General features: G+C 46.8%; 1 protein-coding gene across 8 annotated transcripts in view; it reads right to left on the reverse strand.

The window, feature by feature from the left end:
• The window catches only part of PDS5B (PDS5 cohesin associated factor B), a 202,808-nt gene extending 192,229 nt beyond the window's left edge, over window positions 1–10,579 (reverse strand). For 6 of the 8 annotated variants that reach the window (XM_089304245.1, XM_089304244.1, XM_089304242.1 and 3 more), the window contains exon 1: window positions 10,378–10,579. The gene's annotated coding sequence lies outside the window, so the exon portion shown is untranslated. The remainder of the gene's footprint in view (window positions 1–10,377) is intronic. The other 2 variants (XM_089304243.1, XM_089304241.1) reach the window with 1 other exon arrangement.
• Between the last annotated feature and the right edge of the window lie 5,473 nt (window positions 10,580–16,052).

The following is a 16,052-nucleotide window of genomic DNA, read 5'->3' on the forward strand; positions in this document are numbered from 1 at the left end:
AGAAAGCAGAAGAGGATGGTCCAACTACTTCGGGCACCTGCCACCCACTCGGGAGACTCAGATAAGTTCCTGGTTCCGGTTCAGCCCAGCGGTAGCTGCTGCAGCTATTTGGGGAGAGAACCAGCAGATGGAAGACCTCTCTTTCAAATAAATAAATTGGTCTTAAAAAATAAAGTTTTTAGGCCAGCGCTGCGGCTCAACAGACTAATCCTCCGCCTGCAGCGCCGGCACCCCAGGTTCTAGTCCCGGTCGGGGCGCCGGATTCTGTCCCGGTTGCTCCTCTTCCAGGCCAGCTCTCTGCTATGGCCTGGGAAGGCAGTGGAGGATGGCCCAAGTGCTTGGGCCCTGCACCGGTATGGGAGACCAGGAGAGGCACCTGGCTCCTGGCTTCGGATCAGCGCGATGCGCCGGCGGCCAATGGAGGGTGAACCAACGGCAAAGGAAGACCTTTCTCTCTGTCTCTCTCTCACTGTCCACTCTGCCTGTCAAAAAATAAATAAATAAATAAATAAATAAATAAAAATAAAAAATAAAGTTTTTCATGGTCTCTACTCTGAGTAACATAATTAATCTTTTATCAAATTTGATTTCAAATATTTTGTTTATGCCTTCCTGAAAGCATTAATTATATACTGCCTTATTTAATAATTATTATGTCATCCTTTTTCTACTTGAATCATCTCTTGAGTGAAGGAATATCCTTCATCTTTGTTATCTCTAGCAAGTACTGAGCACAATTTCTTTACACAGTATAGCATGCAAAACACCCATTCCAAAATTATCCTATTTTTGCCTTCTCTAAAGTGATATAAGTGGGGCCAGCACTATGGCATAGTAGGCTAACCCTCTGTCTGCAGCACCGGCATCCAATATGGAGGCTGGTTTGAGTCCCGGCTGTTCTACTTCTGATCCAGCTCTCTGCTTATGGTCTGGGAAAACAGAAGTTGGCCCAAATGCCTGAGCCCCTGCACCCATATAGGAGACCCAGGAGAAGCTCCTGGCTCCTGGCTCCTGGCTCCTGGCTTCAGATCTGCCCAGGTCCAGCCATTGCAGCCATTTGGGGAATGAACCAGTGGATGGAAGATCTTTCTGTCTCTCCCTCTCTGTTACTCTACCTCACAAATAAATAAATAAAAATCTTAAAAAAAAAAAAAAGTGTTATAAGTGGCCTTTGCAGAGAGTATCCCTGAAAAAGATTACAATCATTTTAACTTACATATTTGGCACCATGCTAAACATCTGGCTAGCTTACCCCAAAAACTAATGTGATACAAGTGACTAAGAAGTTACCACTAATGGATTTGGAGTTTCTTCTATAGGCGAGAAAAATGTTCCAAGACCTGACTGTGGTGATGGTTACACAAATCTATTAATATGCTGTAAAACAACTGTACATTTTCAAGAGATTAACTATATGGTACGTGAATTATGTCAATAAAGTTATTTTTAAAAGTCTGTATTTTACAGATGAAGAAATTGAGTCTTGCCAAGATTAGGTAATTTGCTTATCATGACAGAACAAGCTGATGACGGAGACGTATAAAAACCCAAGCAGGGGCTGGCGCTGTGGCGCAGCAGGTTATCACCCTGGCCTTAAGCACTGGCATCCCATACGGAGGCATGTTCGAGACCCAGCTGCTCCACTTCCAATCCAGCTCTCTGCTGTGGCCTGGGAAAGCAGTGGATGATGACCCAAGTCCCTGGGCCCCTGCACCGGCATGGGAGACCAGGAAGAAGCTCCTGGGTCTTGGCTTCAGATCGGCACAGCTCCAACCATTGTGGCCAATTGGAGAGTGAACCATCGGATGGAAGACCTCTCTCTCTCTGCCTCTCCTCTCTGTGTAACTCTTTCAAATAAATATATAAATCTTTAAAAAAAAAAAAGCAGTCTCAACTCTTACTTCCAAGTCCCTAAACTTAACTGCCATGTTCTTCTGCCTTCCTTAGAAAAGAATTTCACGAGGGCTGGCATTGTGACATTATGGTGTAGCAAGTAAAGCTGCTACCTGAGATGCCAAATTCCCACACTGGTGCCAGTTCGAGTCCTAGATGCTCCAATTCCAATCTAGCTCCTGGCTAACGTGCTTGGGAAAGCAGTGAAAGATGACTCAAATGCTTGGGACCCTGCACCTAAATGGGAGACCCGGATGGAGTTCCAGGCTCCTGGCCTCAGCCTGGTGGAGCCTTGACCATTGCAGCCATTTTGAGAGTGAACTAGCAGATGGACAATCACTTTCTAAGATTGTCTTTCAAATAAATAAATATTTTTTTAAAAAGAAGGATGGAATTAGTGTCACCACATCAGATGCCTGGGTTCCCACCAAAAAGCAGCCCCCAGGAAGAAGCAGGTGACCCCTCAAGTATTGGGTCCCTGCCAGGCACATGGGAGACCTGTACCGAGTTCCCAACTCCCAGCTTCAGCCCGGCCCAGTTTTGGCCATTTTGTGCACTGAGGACATGAGCCAGCAGATGGAATCAATCAATCTCTTTCTGCTCTAAAACGGGAAAAAAGTTAGATAAAGGAATTCCACTCATCAAGCATCAAATCAAAAGCCTAGATATGCTCCATCAATGTTCAAGTCTTAAATGCCAAACTCCAACTAAGACTATAAAAATCTGCCCTAATTATATCATAATGCTAAAGGAGAAGGAAAGTCAAGGCTGAAAAGAAAGGTACTAAGAGCCAGAGCTGTGGCATATTGGGTTAAGCCACCACCTGCAGTGCTGACTTCCCTTATGGGTGCTGGTTCAAGACCCAGCTGCTCCACTTCCAATCCAGCTCTCTGCTATGGCCTGGGAAAGCAGTAGAAGATGGCCAAAGTCCTTGGGCCTCTGCACCCACATGGGAGACCTGGAAGAAGCTCCAGGCTCCTGGCTTCAGATCAGCCCAGCTCTAGGTGCTACCGCCTCTCTCTCTCTCTGCACTTCTGCCTCTGTAACTCCACCTTTCAAATAAATAAATATTAAAGAGAAAGAAAGAAAGAAAGAAAGAAAGAAAGAAAGAAAGAAAGAAAGAAAGAAAGAAAGAAAGAAAGAAAGAAAGAAAGGGAGAGAGAGAGAGAGAGAGAGAGGGAGGGAGGGAGGGAGAAAGAGAAAGAGAAAGAGAAAGAGAAAGAGAAAGAGAAAGAGAAAGAGAAAGAGAAAGAGAAAGAGAAAGAGAAAGAGAAAGAGAAAGAGAAAGAGAAAGAGAAAGAGAAAGAGAAAAAGAAAAAGAAAAGAAAGGTACCAATGGGGGGTGGAAGGTTGGGGGAAATGCTTAAGAGATATACCTTAAGACCACATGAAACATTACTATTACTTGATTGCTGTAATCAAAGGCAGTGGGTAGGATTAATTCAGCTGAGATAGAGGTAAATGGAGGCTTCTTGAACCAGTTCTTCCTGTGTCTGATAATTTTTTGTTATGGAAGGCTGTGCCATACAGGAATCTTCAAAAAGTTCATGGAAAATCAAATTTATGAAAAAGCTATGCATGCATTTTCTAACATTTTTTGCACCAAAATAAACTTAAATTTCAAACCCAGTTCTCCATGAACTTTCTGAGGTACCCTCAAACACGTGTAGGATGTTTTAACAGCCCCCATTCCTGAGCTCCACCTGCTAGATGCCAGTGGCAGCCCACTTTCCCTGTTTGTGACCACTGAAAAGTCTGGACATTGCCAGATTTCCTAGCAATAGAAGGGGTAGGACAGGAGGCCGGCGCCATGGCTCAATAGGCTAATCCTCCACCTTGCGGCGCCGGCACACCGGGTTCTAGTCCCGGTCGGGGCGCCGGATTCTGTCCCGGTTGCCCCTCTTCCAGGCCAGCCCTCTGCTATGGCCAGGGAGTGCAGTGGAGGATGGCCCAGGTGCTTGGGCCCTGCACCCCATGGGAGACCAGGAAAAGCACCTGGATCCTGGCTCCTGCCATCGGATCAGCGCGGTGCGCTGGCTGCAGCGGCGGCCATTGGAGGGTGAACCAACGGCAAAGGAAGACCTTTCTCTCTCTGTCTCTCTCTCACTGTCCACTCTGCCTGTCAAAAAAAAAAAAAAAAAAAAAAAAAAAAGAAGGGGTAGGACAGGGTGGAGGGATTAAAAATCACCTCAGTTTAAGAACCCATGGCGCCGGCACCACAGCTAAATAGGCTAATCCTCCGCCTGTGGCGCCGCCACACTGGGTTCTAGTCCCAATTGGGGCACCGGATTCTGTCTCGGTTGCCCCTCTTCCAGTCCAGCTCTCTGCTGTGGCCTGGGAAGGCAGTGGAGGATGGCCCAAGTGCTTGGGCCCTGCACCCGCATGGGAGACCAGGAGGAAGCACCTGGCTCCTGGCTTCAGATTTGGATCAGCGCGGTGCGCCGGCCGCAGAGGCCACTGGGGGGTGAACCAACGGTAAAGGAAGACCTTTCTCTTTCTCTCTCTCACTGTCCACTCTGCCTGTCCAAAAAAAAAAAAGAACCCATGGCTATACTAGGAGTAAAGATGACCAAAGGGCCAGGCATTTACTAACAAGTATACATTATAACTGAAGACATGTAAGTCTTTCAAATCACCCAAACCTACCAAGAAAAACCTCAATGCATAAAAAACGTGAAGATGGATGTATTGAGAGAACAGTACACAAGGATTACATGGGACCAAACTTCATGTAGTCTTACCAGCATAAGATTTCTGTACAGTTCAGTATGTAAGACCGCAGACACTCTAGCACAGGGGAGATGAACACTGGGCCTGTGGTCAGTCATTGGACTGACCCTTCAAGGCAACCACAAGTGAACTTGAAACTCAGTAAATCTATTGCAGGCTACTTTTTCAGTTGTTAATATGTAATGGCCACAAATTAAGGTATATATAAGCAATGGCTCTTGGCAGAAAAAAGGTTCTCCACATCTGCTCTAGCAGCATATCAGCTACAGAGAGACACTACTAAAGATGAGGAAATAGATCTAAAGGATTCTAGAAATAAACTGCTTCCTTTGACTGGTTCAAGGGAAAAATCAGTTTCCCTTCTAAGAAAAACTAAGCCCTCATCTCTGGAGGAACTGAAATCCCAAGATCCAGGTTGCAACCCCTTCCAGGGAAGAAGAACACATCAAATGACAGTATGAGTAGAAATAAAATGACACCGGGTAGGCATTTGGCAGAGCAGGTAAGCCAATGCTGGAGTGCCCACATCCCATATTGAAGTGCCTGGTTTGAGTCCCCACTCCATTTTGGATCCAGCTTCCTGCTAATACATACCTGAGAGGCAGCAGGTGATTGTTCAAGTACTCAAGTTCCAGTAACCCACACCAGTTGGAGTGCCAGGCACCTGGCTTTGCCTGGCCCAGCCCTGAGCTATTGTGGGCATTTGAGGAGTGAAATCAGAGGATGAGGGTCTCTCTCTCATAAAAATAAAATTTAAACATGAAATGACAATTGAAGGGGATGGGAAGTGACAAGACGTGACAAGCAGACAGCACCAAGGCTGAGCTGACTATACATATAGCTTATTTATCCAGACTCTAAAATCTCCCTTCAGGTTGCTTCTGTCTCTCTTCTATGACAAGCCAAGGGCTTTCAATACTCTGGTACTGACACCTAGTTACTCAAGGCCTAACACCACAGCCACTCCATTCAGAGCACCACTACCTCCCAAAGTGCTGTAGGTTCCAAAATCTTATTCCTCCATGACCTCTCTCAGCACACTGTAGCTCTCAGAAAAGGACTGGTGCTGGAAAGAGTGGGAGGGTGTTGCATCAAGTAAATTAAAGTACTTGAACTACAGTATATGCTGCAAGTAACCTCCCCCCAAAACAAGATATAAATGTTCATCCTCACTCATAATCAAAGAAATGTAAACTCAAAAAACAAAAACATACTTTGCATACCAATTTGGCAAAAGCCATAAAGTTTCAGCAAGTTCAATACTGGTGAGCATGTAACAGGCATACTCATATGTTGCTGGTTAGCATAAACTTCTACAACCTACTGTCATTCAACAGGAGTAAGAAAAAATAAATTATGGAATATACTTATAATAAAGCGCCCTAATTATTTTTAGTTACATTGATCATGCCAATATTAAGAGTTCTGTGACATTAACCAAGGAGAAAAAAGCCACAGTTCAAAAAAAGTAAACAGCAGTACAACATAATAGTATAACACACTGCTATTTATACAAATATTTTTATGAATTAAACTTTCTGGAACTGTAAACAGTGGTTTACCTTCTGGGAGGAAGAGGAAAAAAGTAATTTTTTATGTTCCTGTACCATTAGGCTTTTTTTAAAAAACATATACAACTTTTCAACTTAAAATACACGACTTACCACCAATTCACTCAACAACCACATTAGCCCACATCTGAAAGCTAACTGAAACTGCCCAGTAGTATTTCAGTTAGTAAGGGATACATTTTGGGATATGGAATTTTCCTTCAAAATCGTTTCTTCCTTCCCCAAGATCACTTCCAACAGGAAAAAAGAGTAAGGAAATCCCTTCACTGCCTAAGGAGCCATTGATTTTCATTCCTTTCAGGTCCCTAACCATTCTCTCCTAGGGAGAGACACCCCCTCCATCTCCCTATCAACTGTATTTCTAGTCTTGGCTAACCTCACTCTTACACACACAGAAGCACAACTGTCATGGTCACTGAAGAGGGACCACGTGCTCCTTTCAGAATGAAGCATCAGCTGGGAACCACTCCCTTGGTCTGAGCTCTCCTCACCTGGGAGTGGAGGCCAGTGACTCCTTCCACAGGGCAGAATGCCTCAGTCCTCATCTCCTGCTTGTCCAGAAGCTCAATATTTGTCCCACTGTAACTGAACCGATTCAGAGCATTCTCTTTCAAAGAGAGCACCAGGCTAGTGAAGTCCTTCTAGAGCCCAAAGATGCCTCAGAAGAGTTCCCTGCTTTAATCAGTCTTTCCTCCACAGCCTTTAACTACCAAGTTTTACAGTAACAAACCAAAAATTTCTAATTACTGCTTACTACTAATGTTTCATCATTAGAGTATAATAATTATGGATATTTTAATGTCTCAGATTAATGGCTTTACGATTTAAACAACTAAATTTTATTCACTTGAGTTTTATCATGATTTTCTTCTCATTACATAATCACTTGTGGCTGCTAAAACAATTACAGTCTCAATGCGCAAACTTATTTTTAATTCTGAACTAATTAGTAAGAAAGGATCATAAAACTTTTTTCAAGCACTGGGAGAAATGATTATGATCAGGTGGTACACAACAGTGTGCGTAAAGAGCTGAACTCTACTCTCCAAGAAGTCAGAACTGCAAACCATTTGGTTCCTTCTTGAGTAAGCTTAAAAGTAAATACCTTCTCAGAGAAATTACTGAGCTCACTTTTAAACTACACATTTATAGAATTTTTAACATTTCTAAACAGGAATACTCAACCCAAATAAAATGCCTATTGTAACTGGAGGGAACAAATGACCTGTGTAACAATCTGATTTTGAAAGTTAGGGAAAAAAAAGAACACATACAGTCAGTCAGTCTCTCCCTCCCCATACACACACACACACACACACACACACACACACACACACTCTTAATAACACAGTTCAGTACTAACTTCCAAATTACTCTGGCTTACAAGTTTCACAAGGAATAAATGCTATGTCAAGTAATGTTACAGCCTGAAAGAGCAAGCAGCACCAGGAGACAGACATGCAAGCAGTTATCTTTTGAGACAACAGAAGTGGACTGATTCCTGGATAGAAATGATTAAAAGCCGCATCTGAAACCATTATCCCTGAAATTTTAGTTTCTGGTTGAAGAAAAGTGAGAAGGAAATGGAAAATAATACTGCTAATTCTTGAAATTAAACATACAGACCACGGGAAGTTTCTAAGCTTCAGGGAGACCTACGGGCTACCCCAATTCCACTACATGAATATGACTGTGACCTTGGATAAGTTAATCAAATTATAATCTGAAACTATTTTCTCACATCTAAAATAGCTTAAGTGGAGATCCTGAGTTTCCTATTAGCTCTCTAACATTAATGAAAGGAACACAAAATCACTCTTTTCTAACATAAGCTGTATACAATACTTGTCACCCAAGAGTTCCCAAACCAAATCAGAGTAAGCTCAACTGTCTGTTCTAAACAAACATGATCAAAGGAGTAGCACTCAGAAGTCAAAGGACAGCTTCTGTGTTTCCCAAGAGGAATAAGCAAAAAGAACATGACCACCCAAAATATTCCCTTCCTCGCAAAGCTTTGGGTATATGCTACCCAAGGACAGCCCTCTTACAGGGCATCACTTTATTTTAGGCTTAGCAAGTTACTGATAAAGACTAGTCCTCAAAATATTACCCTCTGTAACTGTTAAACAGAACTACAGAACAATTTTAACTTAAACATTAGGACAGCCAACCCGTAGACTCTTAGTACAAATAACCTGAGCACAAAACTACCTATGACAAGAATGACTATCACCACCTAACTCCGTGAATTCTCTAGGAAGTGGGGAGAGGAACCAAGGAAGAGTAAGGTGACAGGAAGAGTAACAAAAACCACTGCAAAAGCAAACTTAACACAGGAAGAATCAGCTTAAATCAAAAGAGAAATAACAAAGTTCTTACAAACCGAGGAGGGGGAAGAAGCACTACTGTCCCATTTAAAAGACACCTTCAAAAAACACCCTAGCTGAGAAAAAATTTTTCAAACCATCAGAAAAAGGGGAAAAAGCTATTTCCGTTCTGTCTGAAGTGCATCTTTTCTATGTATTTGTAAGCAGAATGTTCTGGTTCAAGATGTATTTTTATAGTTAAGGTTTTGAGAACAGATCAATCAATACAAGAGGTCCCACGCTGTAAGTTTCACCCACACAGCCATCACCATAAATTTTAATTGAGTTTTTTGCTATCAACATGAGAAGCAAGATTAACTGTTCCACAAACTGAACTGTACACACCACAGGAATAACTCGATTCATTGTCCCTAAAAATGCTAACAGCTGATTATGCGCACTGCATAGGTAAGTGTTCTTTCAAGCCCACACTTGCGTTCCTATTTCACTTGACCACCACCAGTTAACAGAGAAAACTGTTTTGTCTTGAAGCCTTATCCACGGGCAACCCAGAACAATGATTTCACTGCCATTCAGGTTTTAAATACTTAGGACTGACTGAACAGCTCGCCCCCTGCACATAAACACACGCGTTTCTAGTGCTTATTGGGAAGGCAGTACGGGACTCCCCACCTCTCTCAAGACCCCAGACCAACCTCCCGAATCCCAGGCTACAAGCAAAAGTTTCCGAAAACTGTTCAACCAACGGGGACACTAGCGCCCATCCATCCCTTCCTAAGAAGGGCGTGAGCCCAGCGGTCCTGGCAGAGTGGGGCGCCGGAGGCCCCCGGAGCCCGAGCCCACAGCGCCCGCGGCCAGCGGCAGCCCGAGGGGCCGCGGACCAGGGCAGGGGCCGCGCTTCGGCGTGCAAACTCGCTCCCGCGGGTTAACAGTCGAGCCGCCGAGAGCAGCCTGGAAACCCACAGCAGCGGCTTTCTCTCCGGACCCAAAACTTTTCAAGTGTCGACAAAATAACAGTGCAAAAAAAAAAACGGGGGGGGGGGGGGGGGTAGCTGTTCACGACCGCACACCCACTGGGCGGCCGGTCCTGCCGAAGCCAAAGCCGCCGCCGGGGAGGAGTCACTTCACGCCCGCGCTCCGCTCTTCCTCAATTGGGTCCTCGGGCTGCCCAGCACCAGCTCCGAGCGGCGCGGGGAAGCGCGCTTTCTCCGCCGGCGGCGGCCGGGTCCCACCGTGCGAAAATGTCACTCTCCCGAGCCCGCCGCCCCGGCCCCGCGGCCAGGCCGGGCGGCGCGCGGGGACCCGCCGAGAGCTCCGAGGGCGCCCCCCGGGGCCCCGCGCCGCCCGGAAGGGGGAAAAACCCGCCCGCGGGAGGATTCAACAGGAGCACCGCGCCGCCCGCCTGCCGCCCGGGAAACAGCCGCGGGCCGCCGGGGCGCGGGGGGAGGGGCGGCGGGCGCGCCGCGGGGGCTGCCCCGGGACCCCCGCCCCGCGCGCAAGGTCACTGCCCGCCGCCACCGCGGGCGCCCCGGCTCGGACCACGGCGGCAAGTTTAATTTCCAGCGGCTGCGGCTAGAGCCCGCGGCGTGCAGGAGCGCGCGCCGACCGCCGGCCCTCCCCGCCCCCACCCGCAGCCGGGCCCGCGCCCCCCAGACCCCCGGCCGCCGCCAGGCAGCCGGCCGCTGCAGCCCCCGACGCCCCGGAGGCTCGGCTCGGCTGGCAGGCGGGCGGGCGCCGCTCCAGCCCCGCCGCACACCACCCCACACACACAGCCGTGGTGGCGGCCGCTGAAAAATGGAGCGCGGCGAGCACAGAGGAGGGACATTTTTCTTTCCGTTAACTGAATTGTTGCCTACCTCCGGGTGCCCGACTCGCTACTCCTCTCACTCCGCTGCTCTCCGGGATCCGCCGCCGCCGCCGCATCCAATCGCCTCCTCCCCCCCCTCCCCTTCCGCAGCCAGCCCGGCCGTTCCTCCTCCTCTCCGCTTCAAAATGGCGCCAAGCGCTCTTCGGAGGCTGCTCCAATCGAACCGCCGCGGACAGCACCCGGGGGCAGGCAGAGCGCGGCGTGGGTGCGCAGCGCCCCCTGCCGACCGCATGGCCCTGCGCGCGCTCGTCCGCCCGCTGGGCTCCCCGGGGCCCCGCCCCGTCCGCGCGCACGCGCAGGCCCCTCCTCCGCCCCGCCCGGTGAGCGCGCGCGCAGCCGCAGAAGCACGTCGCCGCGGGGGCCGAGTGTGTGATGGGCCGCTGTCGGTACCCAGTCAGCCTCTGCGGAGAACAGTGGTTGCGGTTCTGTATCCCTAACTTTTTGGGTAAAGGTTGGGCGGTTTTTAAAACGCTGACGTCCCGCCCCGATGTTGTGCTATGTTAGCAAAATTGGTGTTATTAACTACTTCGCTCCTTCCCAGATAACTCTGGCCCGGATACTCTGAGTGAGCCACAGGTCTTTTTTTTTTTTTTTTTTTTTTTCTGGCATTCCCTGTTGGGTCTTTGCTAAATTCCACCGCTTTGAGATTTGGAGACGCTGTTTAAGGGGCAGCAGAAGCTGGGGGGGGGGGGGGGGGACGCACATAGTAATCCAACCTGTGACTGAGCATCCCGTTGCTTCGCGTTGTCGAACCTGAACTTTTGGAAGGAGACGGGGTCGCAGGGCCGCGAGGGGGACAGCAACAGGTGGACGTCTGCCGCCTGCACCTCCCGCGGGGGCGGCGCTGGGTCGGCCGCCGCGGGATGCGCGGGCTGTGCCGCTCACCACGCCGATCGCCGGCGTGCGGGCCCCTCCAGGAGCTGGAGAACGGGCTTCTTCGCTTTTCTGCTTTGGCTTCTGGTATCACCATCCCTGCTGCGGGCCCGTCTCCCCTGGTATGGTGTATTTCGTTACTCCAGATTTGTTCCAGAGAAAATCTTTTTTCAGTGATGAAGACACGTGAAGTGCGCTATGGATTGCAATAGGGTATTTATCAATGGAAGCAAAAGTAATGCTGACACACAAACTACTATCATGGAGGTGGGAAAGATGGTAAGATGGTAAAAGATGCCGTCATCTGCAGCCAGGGAGCCTGTGGGTGCTGAGCCCGATTCGTTGGGCTTTCAGGAGGTTTCCCCAGACGATGCTGCTAAAGTCCCCTCCATGATCACTAGACCTGAGTTACTGTAATCCACTGAGATGCTGCCATTGAATAGACACAAGGCTTCTACCCATCTTACACATTTGATTTAAATCTGCTGTGAGTTCTTTCCGACCCCTTTTTAAAACCATCTCAGGAATTTCCCTACTTTATATCACTGTTAACAGCAACAAAAATCTTGCCCGGCCAGAGAGATCTAGAAAAAAATTATAACTCTTTGATGGTTGCTATCTTTCTTTCTTTGCCCTCTTCAATTCTCAAACCTCCAAACACAGAACACAGGAAAGTTTAAGGGGTTGACACTGTGGCACAGTGGGGTTACCTGCCATCTTGCCATCTGCAGTGCCTGTATCCCATATGGGCACTGGTTGGAGTCCCTGCTGCTCCATTTCCAATCCAGTTCGATACTAATGCAGTTGGGAAAGCAGGGAAAGATGTCCCAAGTCCCTGGGCCCCTGCCACACATATGGAAGACATAGAAGAAGTGCCTAGCCTAGCTCCTGGCTTAGGCCTGCTGCAGCCCAGGCTATTGGGCCCATTTGGGAAGTGAATCAGTAGATGGAAGATCTCTTTCTATGTCTCCTCTCTCTCTCTCTCTCTCTCTCTCTGTAACTCCATCTTTGAAATAAATAAATCGTTTTTTTTTTTTTTAAAAAGAAAAGAAAAGTTCAAAAGAAAAGCAGAAGGAGGGCCAGACTTCTTGCATGAGTTTTTCACTGTTCTTATCCCAGCAGGCACCCAGCAGATACTTTCATTGAGTGTGTGAATTGTTTAAGAATGATGTGCTCTATCTCGTGTGTGGCAGTGAGTCCTGAGATGGCTAAAGGTGTTGCATCAGCTCTGTGAGCAGTTTTGCCCGTTTCAGCATGAACCCTGTTAGACAATGGTGTGTCATGAGTGACAGTGGTGAAACCCAGAATACATATTTTTTTTAAGATTTATTTATTTATTTGAAAGTCAGAGTTACACAGAGAGAGGAGAGGCGGGGGCGGGGGGGGGGGGGCTCTTCCATCTGCTGGTTCACTCCCCAGCTGGCAGCAACAGTCAGAGCTGCACCAATCTGAAGCCAGGAGTAGGAGCTTCTTCTGGGTCTCCCATGTGGGTGTAGGGGCCCAAGGACTTGGGCCGTCTTCTACTGCTTTCCCAGGCCACAGCAGAGAGCTGGATCAGAAGTGAAGCAGCCTGGACTCGAACCGGCACCCATATAGGATGCTGGCACTGCAGGTGGTAGCTTTACCCACTATGCCACAGCACTGGCCCCAGAATACATAGTGTTCATTCAGTCCGCCAACACTACAGAATTGAACCCAAGGAAAGCTTGGGCCAGAAAGGAGACAGCATTCAAAAGAGATTTACAGTGGAGGATAGCAGGGAGTTACCATTAGGCCAGATAGAAAAAAAAATTTTAAAGCATCAATGAGACATTGCTTCTCATAAAAGGGTTTGCTTTTATACAATGGCAAGTGGATTTACAGAAAATAGTGACAGCCAGCGCCACGGCTCACTTGGCTAATCCTCACCCTGCGGCGCCAGCATCCCAGGTTCTAGTCTCGATCGGGGTGCTGGATTCTGAGCTGGTTGCTCCGTTCCAGTCCGCTCTCTGCTCACAGAGCTGATGCAACACCTTTAGCCATCTCAGGACTCACTGCCACACACGAGATAGAGCACATCATTCTTAAACAATTCACACACTCAATGAAAGTATCTGCTTGGGCCCTGCACCCACATGGGAGACTGGAGGGAAGGAAGCACCTGGCTCCTGGCTTTGGATCAGTGCATCGTGCTAGCCGTGGCGGCCATTTGGGGGGTGAAGCAATGGAAAAGGAAGACCTTTCTCTCTGTCTCTCTCTCTCTCTCTCTCTCTCACAGTCTAACTCTGCCTGTCAAAAAAAAAAGAAAAAATAATAATAGTGACACAAACCTTCATTTAAAGCACTATTGTCTAACACTGATATTTAAACAAAACTACTAGGTTTCTGGATTTAAAAACAATCCCATTGTAGTTTGTCAGGAGCAATGTGATTGGATGTAGTATATATGGACCTGACCATCCAAAGCTCAGTTGTGAATGCTTTACACTCTGAGAAACAGAGCTTATGTGGGAACATATAAAAATGCTCATCTTAGAAAGACTTGATTAGAAGAATTATCTGTGATTATGAAGAATCACAAATCCAGCCCTCACATGTATTATTTCTACTGCTGCTAGAACAAATGACCACAAAGTGAGTGGTGTGACACAGCACAAATTGTCCTACAGTTCAGTAATTCAGAAGTCTGACACACATCTCCCTGAGCTGAAATCAAGGTCTCTGCAGGGCTGTGGTCCTTTCTGGAGACCCTGTGGGAGGACCCATTTGCTTGCCATTTCTAGTTTCTAGAGGCTGCCCACATTCCTTGGCTCATGTCTCCATCCAGCTTCAAAGCCAGCACCATAGCACCTCTCTGACCCTGCTTCGAGCATCGTATCGCTTTCTCTCGTTCTCCTTTCCCTCCCTTATCCACTTTTAAGACTTTTGTAATAATACTGGGCCCACCTGGATAATCCACGCTAATATCTCTCATGTAAGATCAGACAATTATCAGCCTTATTTCTTAAAAAAAAAAGATTTGTTTATTTATGCATTATTTGAAAAGCAGAGTTATAGAGAGAAAGGGAGATAGTGAGCCATCTGCTGGTTCACTCCCCAAAAGGCCATATGGCAAGTGCTGGACCAGGCAAAAACTGGGAGCCTGGAACTCCATCTGGGTTCCCTACATGGTTAACAGGAGCCCAAGGATTCAGACCATTTTCCACTGATCTCCCAGGCACATTAGCAGGGAGCTGAATTGGAAGTGGAACAGCTGAAACTTAGACCAGTGTTCCCATGGGATGCTGGTGTTGCAAGCAGCAGCTTAATGGCGTGTGCCACAACACCAATTGCAGCAACCTTATTTCACTCTGCAACCTTAATGCATTTTACCATGGAAACTATCATATTCAAAAGTTCTGAGGATGAGGACACAAATTTTTTATGTGGGGGATAACCATTATTCATCATTCATTTTTGGGTTATCTGGGTTTTTTGCTTCTATTTTTCTCTTTCTTTCTTTTTCTTTTTTTTTTTTCTTTCTTTCTTGCTTTTTTTTTTTTTTTTTTTTTTTTTTTTGTAGGATCTAAACCTGAGGTTAGAGGAGTTTTAGGAAGTTGGAAGGCATCAGGAATGCATGCAGTTTTTTTTTAATAATCTAAATCTAGTTTCATTTTTTAGGCTTTTCTTCTCCTTACACTTTTTTTTTTTGAAAGCTTTTATTTAATAAATATAAATTTCATAGGGACAGCTTTTGAAATATAGCAATTCTTCCTATACCCACCTTCCCACCCCCAAACCATCCCACCTCCTACTCCCTCTCCCATCACATTCTTTATTAAGATTCATTTTTAATTATCTTTATATACGGAAGATCAACTCTATATTAAGTAATAATTTCAACAGTTTGCACCCACACAGACAAAAGTATAAAGCACTGTTTGAAGACTAGTTTTACTGTTAATTCTCATAGTATAACTCATTAAGGACAGAGATCCTACATGGGGAATAAGTACACAGTGATTCCTGTTGTTGATTTAACAATTGTCACTCTTATTTATGACGTCAGTGATCACCCGAGGCTCTTGTCATGAGCTGCCAAGGCTATGGGAGCCTTTTGAGTCCACAAACTCCGTCAGTGTTTAGACAGGGCCATAAGCAAACTGGAGGGTCTCTCCTCCCTTCAGAGAAAGGTACCTCCTTCTTTGATGGCCCCTTCTAGGAATGCATATAGTTAGTATGAACAGCCCTAATCACACCTCCATTGCCCCTTCCACATTTTTAATATAGCCTGACTACACTGCATCATGATTTCCCAAAAGCAGTAAAACCTTTATCACACATAGTAAGGCACACTGGGCAGCTAGTTAGTAAATGGAGACCCGTCCTTACCTAGACAAACACTATGACCTATTTTGTTACAACTCAAAGTACATCCCAAAGGATGATCAAGCCAAAAATATGACTCCTGTCAGTCTACAACACTGTTGAAACTCCCACTAGACTTATTCTCTGGATTAAGGCATCAGATCTTCAGCAAGTATGTAGGAATGTAGTTGTACTCCTTGAAAAAGATAACACAACAGCCCAAAGGTATGCATCAGCAGACCAGGCCCAATAGAAATTAGCTGTGGTATTTCAGGCACTAGACAATCAGCTAAAGCTCTGGGATAGTCTTCTCCGTACCCCTAGAGCTGGCCCCATTCATAACCCCACTGCCACTGCAAGGAAGGATGAGGGCTCTTCCTTCCTCTCCATTCCAATCTCAGCACATGATGCCTAGAATTTCCATGATTAACCCTCCATTAGGCTCTGTGCCCTCTTATGACCCTG

This window comes from Oryctolagus cuniculus, chromosome 9 (assembly GCF_051225735.1).
Source record: "Oryctolagus cuniculus isolate XC-2025 breed Fujian yellow rabbit chromosome 9, ASM5122573v1, whole genome shotgun sequence".
NCBI classification, from domain to species: Eukaryota; Metazoa; Chordata; class Mammalia; order Lagomorpha; family Leporidae; genus Oryctolagus; species Oryctolagus cuniculus.